General features: G+C 30.0%; 1 long non-coding RNA gene across 2 annotated transcripts; it reads right to left on the reverse strand.

Moving 5' to 3' along the window:
* Positions 1-2,612: 2,612 nt before the first annotated feature.
* LOC132029342 (uncharacterized) lies at positions 2,613-4,356 on the reverse strand. 2 transcript variants are annotated; one of them, XR_009407773.1, is made up of 2 exons: positions 4,171-4,356; positions 2,613-2,829 (listed from the first exon to the last, which is right to left on the reverse strand). It is a non-coding gene; the product is annotated as an uncharacterized LOC132029342 (long non-coding RNA). The 2 variants fall into 2 exon arrangements; XR_009407774.1 differs by having other exon boundaries at positions 3,931-4,356.
* Positions 4,357-5,408: the final 1,052 nt, after the last annotated feature.

Consider the following 5,408-nt stretch of genomic DNA (forward strand, 5'->3'; position numbering starts at 1 on the left):
AAAATGAAATTTGTTTTGTTTTAAAATGTAAAGTTAATTTAATAATTTAAATTGAATTATCCAAATCAAAATTTGATAAAAAATTAAATCACTTTTAAATTTCATTAAAGGTAAAAGGGAAGTTTCAAGTTAAATGATTTTTAAACATAAAAATATATCATTCTTTTTAAGACCATTAATATTAAAAAGAAAAGTGTGGTACTATTATTATATATATATATATATATATATATATATATATATATATAATCTAGTTTTTTCTTACTATATTAGAAGCATGAGTTGGGGGTGGTTTCGTCGTCCACCTCCAACTAATGTAAAAAAAAAAAAAAAAAAAAAAAAAAAAAAAAAGTGGATCCCATACTATAAAAATAACCAATATTAAAAAAAAAAAATAGACCCCACCACCTCCAAACTCAGGTAATACATAAATATAATTATAAAAATAGAAGCATGAGTTGGGGATGGTTTCGTCGTCCACCTCCAACTCATGTAAAAAATAAAATAAAATTGTGGACCCTATACTAAAAAAATAAGCAATATAAAAATAAAAAAAGTGGACCCCACCACCTCCAAACTCATGTAAATAAAAAAGTGGATCCATATTAAAAAATCAAGCAATATAAAAAAAAAACGTGCACCCCATATTAAAAAATCAAATAATATTCATGTAAACATAAAAATATATCATTCTTTTTAAGACAAAGTATCCCCATTAAGTCAATAATGGTGGATTCATTGCCACTAAAAAAATAAGCAATATAAAAATCAATCCAAACTCGTTAAAAAAGTGAGAAATTAAAAAAATCAAGAATATTATTGTAAAAAATCAAAAAAACGTGGACCCCATATTATTGCTTTTCTTCAAAAGGTTTAAGTAACCAAACTATACAATTTCCTTTCTTTTCTTATATTATCCTAAGATCTAATCTAGATATTTAACTGTTGTGTTTGCTATTCCGCCATGTCATTTATTTGTTATGTTTACTAAAATAAATTAAAATATTTATATTTTAAAATATGATAGAATTTAATTATTTTTTCATTTTTATTCTTACTCTAATAAATGTGAAAAGAGATTAATGTCGTAAAAAAAATATTAAATGGAGATCAAATAATAAATAAGGTAAATTAGTCAAATTATAATTCTAATTGACGTTTGCTTAAAAAACGTGCAAAAGAAAACATGACAAGTAAAATGAGCTAAACCAAGAATATTCACCAAAAATTAAAAAATAGTAGTTCTTCGTTTAAATAGAAAATCAAAATTTTACTTTGTTTAGTTTTAAACATGTAAAATTAATTTAATAATTTGAATTAAAATTATCCAAATCAAAATTTGATAAAAAATAATAAGTCTTGATAAGCTGACGTAACACCTCTCTATGACTTCCATTCCTTATTTATCTTTTTCTCCTTTTTTTTTGAATTTTATTTTTTATTTTTTATGTTCCTATCCTCGTACATATTATTATTGTATTCATCATTCTTTAAAGCACGTAAATTGTAGAGAGATCCAAAACACAATTATGTGATCTAAATGTGAGAGCAATAAAGGGACGCGTTCTTTTCGTGGATTTATGTAAAAGAATTTACGGTTTCCGAATTCTCATTTTCTAAAATACCAACTATTTTAAATTCTTAAATGATTTCTTAGCTTATAAATACACTAGCAAACTATACCCGTGCGATGTAGGGGGTCCAACATGATTAATTTGGTTACACACTTTAGTTAGTCTTTATGATTTGTATATTTCGCAAAGGATACCACGATTCGCAATATTTTGTTTATTTTCCTCTTATTTTTGCACTTAATTTCTCAATTGTTGTTAAAAACTATACAAAGTCTAGGCCACATGGCTAAAATTCCCTCAAAATACTTGTAAATTGACATCATATGCTGAATACAGTTAAACATCATCCAGATATAAAACTTGTCTCATCACCAAAATAATGTAGTTAAAGCTCACAACCAAAGTCCAAATGCTCCAGAAAAGAAAAAAGTGTCTTTGCTTCCATAGATAAATCAAATGTCTATATGTGCCCAACATGGTTAATTTGATTTTCTATTTTAGTTAAAGTCTTTCAAAAAATTGTGATTGTCATTGTATTATACATAACAACATGTACACCAGGTATAAAACAAAGAGGAATTCAAAGACTAAATATATCTTCTAACGTTCCTTATCAAAGAAAAATATATATATCTTCTAACGTTAATGCAAGCAAGTCCCATTCATTTCAAACTCAGTGCCGGCTCAATGCCTTAGGCCCCCCAAAATTGAGGGCCCCAAAATTATTGTTTTATATATGATCATGTATCATAAAAGACATTATTAATAAAAGATATTAAATTTTTAAAAAATGTGGTAGAGGATTTTAAGATAAATAACTCAAATTTCATAACAAACATGTATATACAAAAATGACTAATTGGATGACGATATTGATTTTTAAAAAAAAAAGTCTTGTAGTATTTTTTATTTATTTTTAGAACTGATTGTTTTAATTTAAAGTACACAATTATTAAGGAAAAAATTAGTCTATTAATAAACTTAAGGCATCTTATTATGGTTTGGCTTTAGGCCACAAATTACGTTGAGCTGCCCCTGTTCAAACTATATTCCATTTGAAATCTCAAATACATGTGGTGGAAGTCTTCAAACAACAAAATGGCATATCCACAAATACACACTGAACTTGAAAAAAAAAATATGATCCCAGATAAGGTTCTGTTTAGTTTTCCTTGAATGGCTTCATAAGATGCTCCCAGATAAGGTACTGTTTAGTCTTCCTTGGAATTTGAAAATCATTCCCATGGTTTGGACACTGTCAATCGAACAAGGAATCCATTAGGAAATATAGAAGGCAATCTGGGTCAGCAGAGTTTAGTAGAAACACCTACATGTTTTTGATAAATTCTGAAAATCTTCAACATCTCCAACTAAACTATGAAGCAAAATGAATTATATATGTACCTTCTAAAAATGAAGTTATACAACACATACTTTTTAAGTTTCGGAGACAAATAAATCAGGCGTATGCATTGGCAAAATGACATCCAACTAATTAACTATGAAAAAAAAAAATGGATGGTATGCATACCTTGTAAAAACAAAGTGTTATTTAGATGATCAGTTAACTACCTGCATATGCATGAGTAAGTTGGCAACATGTGAAAGAACCTATTGTTAAGTTGTTGAAATTATTTTTTTGGTCTAAACCACCACTATTGTCGGGGAAGTTAGAAGATCATCATCTAGAAGAACAATATATGTATATATTATGTTTCCTCAATGCAAATAAACATATAGAGTCTAAAATACCAGTTCAAAGAAATATGTGTAGCAGTTTCTAAATTTTTTTTTATAAGAAGCGAGAGATGGACGAAAAATCGAATCAATTACAAAAAATAAAATATGATGTAGATACTTTCTTGGTTCATTATCTGTGCATGATCTGCGCACCATTACAGGAACACTGCAACCACTCAGAAATGATGCATCAACTTCAGATCATAGAGAATTTGTTGAATCAAAATATTGTTAATTAGCTCTGATTTCTCGCCACATGTGCAAAAATAGGTGTATGAGTCCATTTTCAGATGGAACTTCTCCGTGATAAATTAGAGGGTATACTCTTTCACCCGGATAAAGAATTACCTCCTATCTACTCATGTCCTTTGGTTTAATTTTTTTCGTTTGCTTGGTAAAGTAAATAAATAGAGGTAAAACTTGCCAAATTATTAGCAACTCAACATAACCAAAATGTGGAGCTCCACGAAAGGATTTTTCATTTGATTCACTATCCATTTTATAAACAGAAATGAGAGTTTCTGCACCTATCACTTAAGAGATAATCTATCTTTCTATTCTGAAGAATTTTCTAAAGGAATCACACATTATGTTAAACCCAATATTAAATTGTTACCCAAGAAGCCAACTTGAAAGCATTAAAAAAGCATAACTCTACCAAGGGGAAGTGGAAAATAAGATTTGTGTGTTTTGTTACACAAACAGAATGAGTCATACATATCATCAAACACCTTTGTTGCAAAAGTTGTAAGTGATATTTGCAAGAAATAGTGGAGGAAGCAACTTATAGCTACTACGTGATTCAAAACTTTAATGCGATGGACAGATATTTTCAAATAAGAAAAAAAATATATACCCACAAACTTTCGATCACCAACGAAGAAAGATTGCAACAAATAACTTGCCAAAACAGAGAGCTCACACCAGACACAAATAGTCAAATAGAATAAAAAAAGGACATTTAAGAAAGTTAAGATTATCAAATTCTAATCACCAACAACGAAGTGAAATTAAAGAAAGAAATATTGAAGGAAAAAACTACAAAAACTGACAGCCAAATTTGACAGAGTGAAGAGTAGGACAGCTTATCCAAATCGTCCAGTCACTTTTTCGAAATAAAGATAAAAATTACTCACGAGACATCTATTGTTAAGATAATCTAGAAATGTCTTAAGACTCTTCAGCAGCCCATAATTCTTTTTTCCAAACCTAATTTCCATCCCAAATATGCAGCCACAAACATCTCCTTCATCTATTTTCCCTTTCAAGCAAAGCTTCAGTACCCTACATCAATGGCAGTGGCTTGCCCTCTCGGTTTTCATGAAAGTCATCAGATCTTGGCGTGACCACTGACAGAAGGACGCTCCCCCTTTCATATTTGACCAAAAATATTCGAAATATAGAGGTATATGTCATCGTCACTCGAGATTTTCACTCTGCCTTCTTCCACTTTCGGAGCAATCTGACCATGTCCGTCCAAAATCCCAACGTTCAGATTCAAACGATTCCATTTGACTCGTTTTAAACTCAAAAATAATTCAAATCCCGCCCAAATGTTACCCCTAAAACCCTACTTCGTCACTATAAATAATAGCATTCAGAGTCTATTTAGGGGAGATTCTTTGGATCCGCCACTGCTTACTCACAGCTCTACCTTCCAAAAGATTTCTCTCTTAAGAAAATCTAGCTTCTTTTTGCTTCAGTTCATTGCTAAACCAAAACAGAGGCATTTTGCCTTGGATTGAGTCGAGGCGGTAAACGGTGTGGCCCGAGATCTACGCCCCAGTTTGCTACACTCAAAAAAGGTCAATCACCTTTCTTACTTTGTTTTGATTTCGAGAAATCTGGCTGAATATGCATTTTATTGTTATGGGCGTACTGTTAATTTCAGTTTAATCACTTTTGTGTTTCGGTATTAAGAAAATAAGTATACAACATCACCTTACATGACCATTGATTTAAATCGCCATTCCATGTTCATTGTTTTTTTGTTAAAATCACATGTTAAGTTATTTTTAGCCGCCGTCCTGTTTTTTAAAAAAAATCGGGTGTTGCGACGAATTCGTTTCAAGTGATGTAGTATTAAAATGTGAC

Source organism: Lycium ferocissimum, chromosome 9, assembly GCF_029784015.1.
Source record: "Lycium ferocissimum isolate CSIRO_LF1 chromosome 9, AGI_CSIRO_Lferr_CH_V1, whole genome shotgun sequence".
Taxonomy (NCBI): Eukaryota; Viridiplantae; Streptophyta; class Magnoliopsida; order Solanales; family Solanaceae; genus Lycium; species Lycium ferocissimum.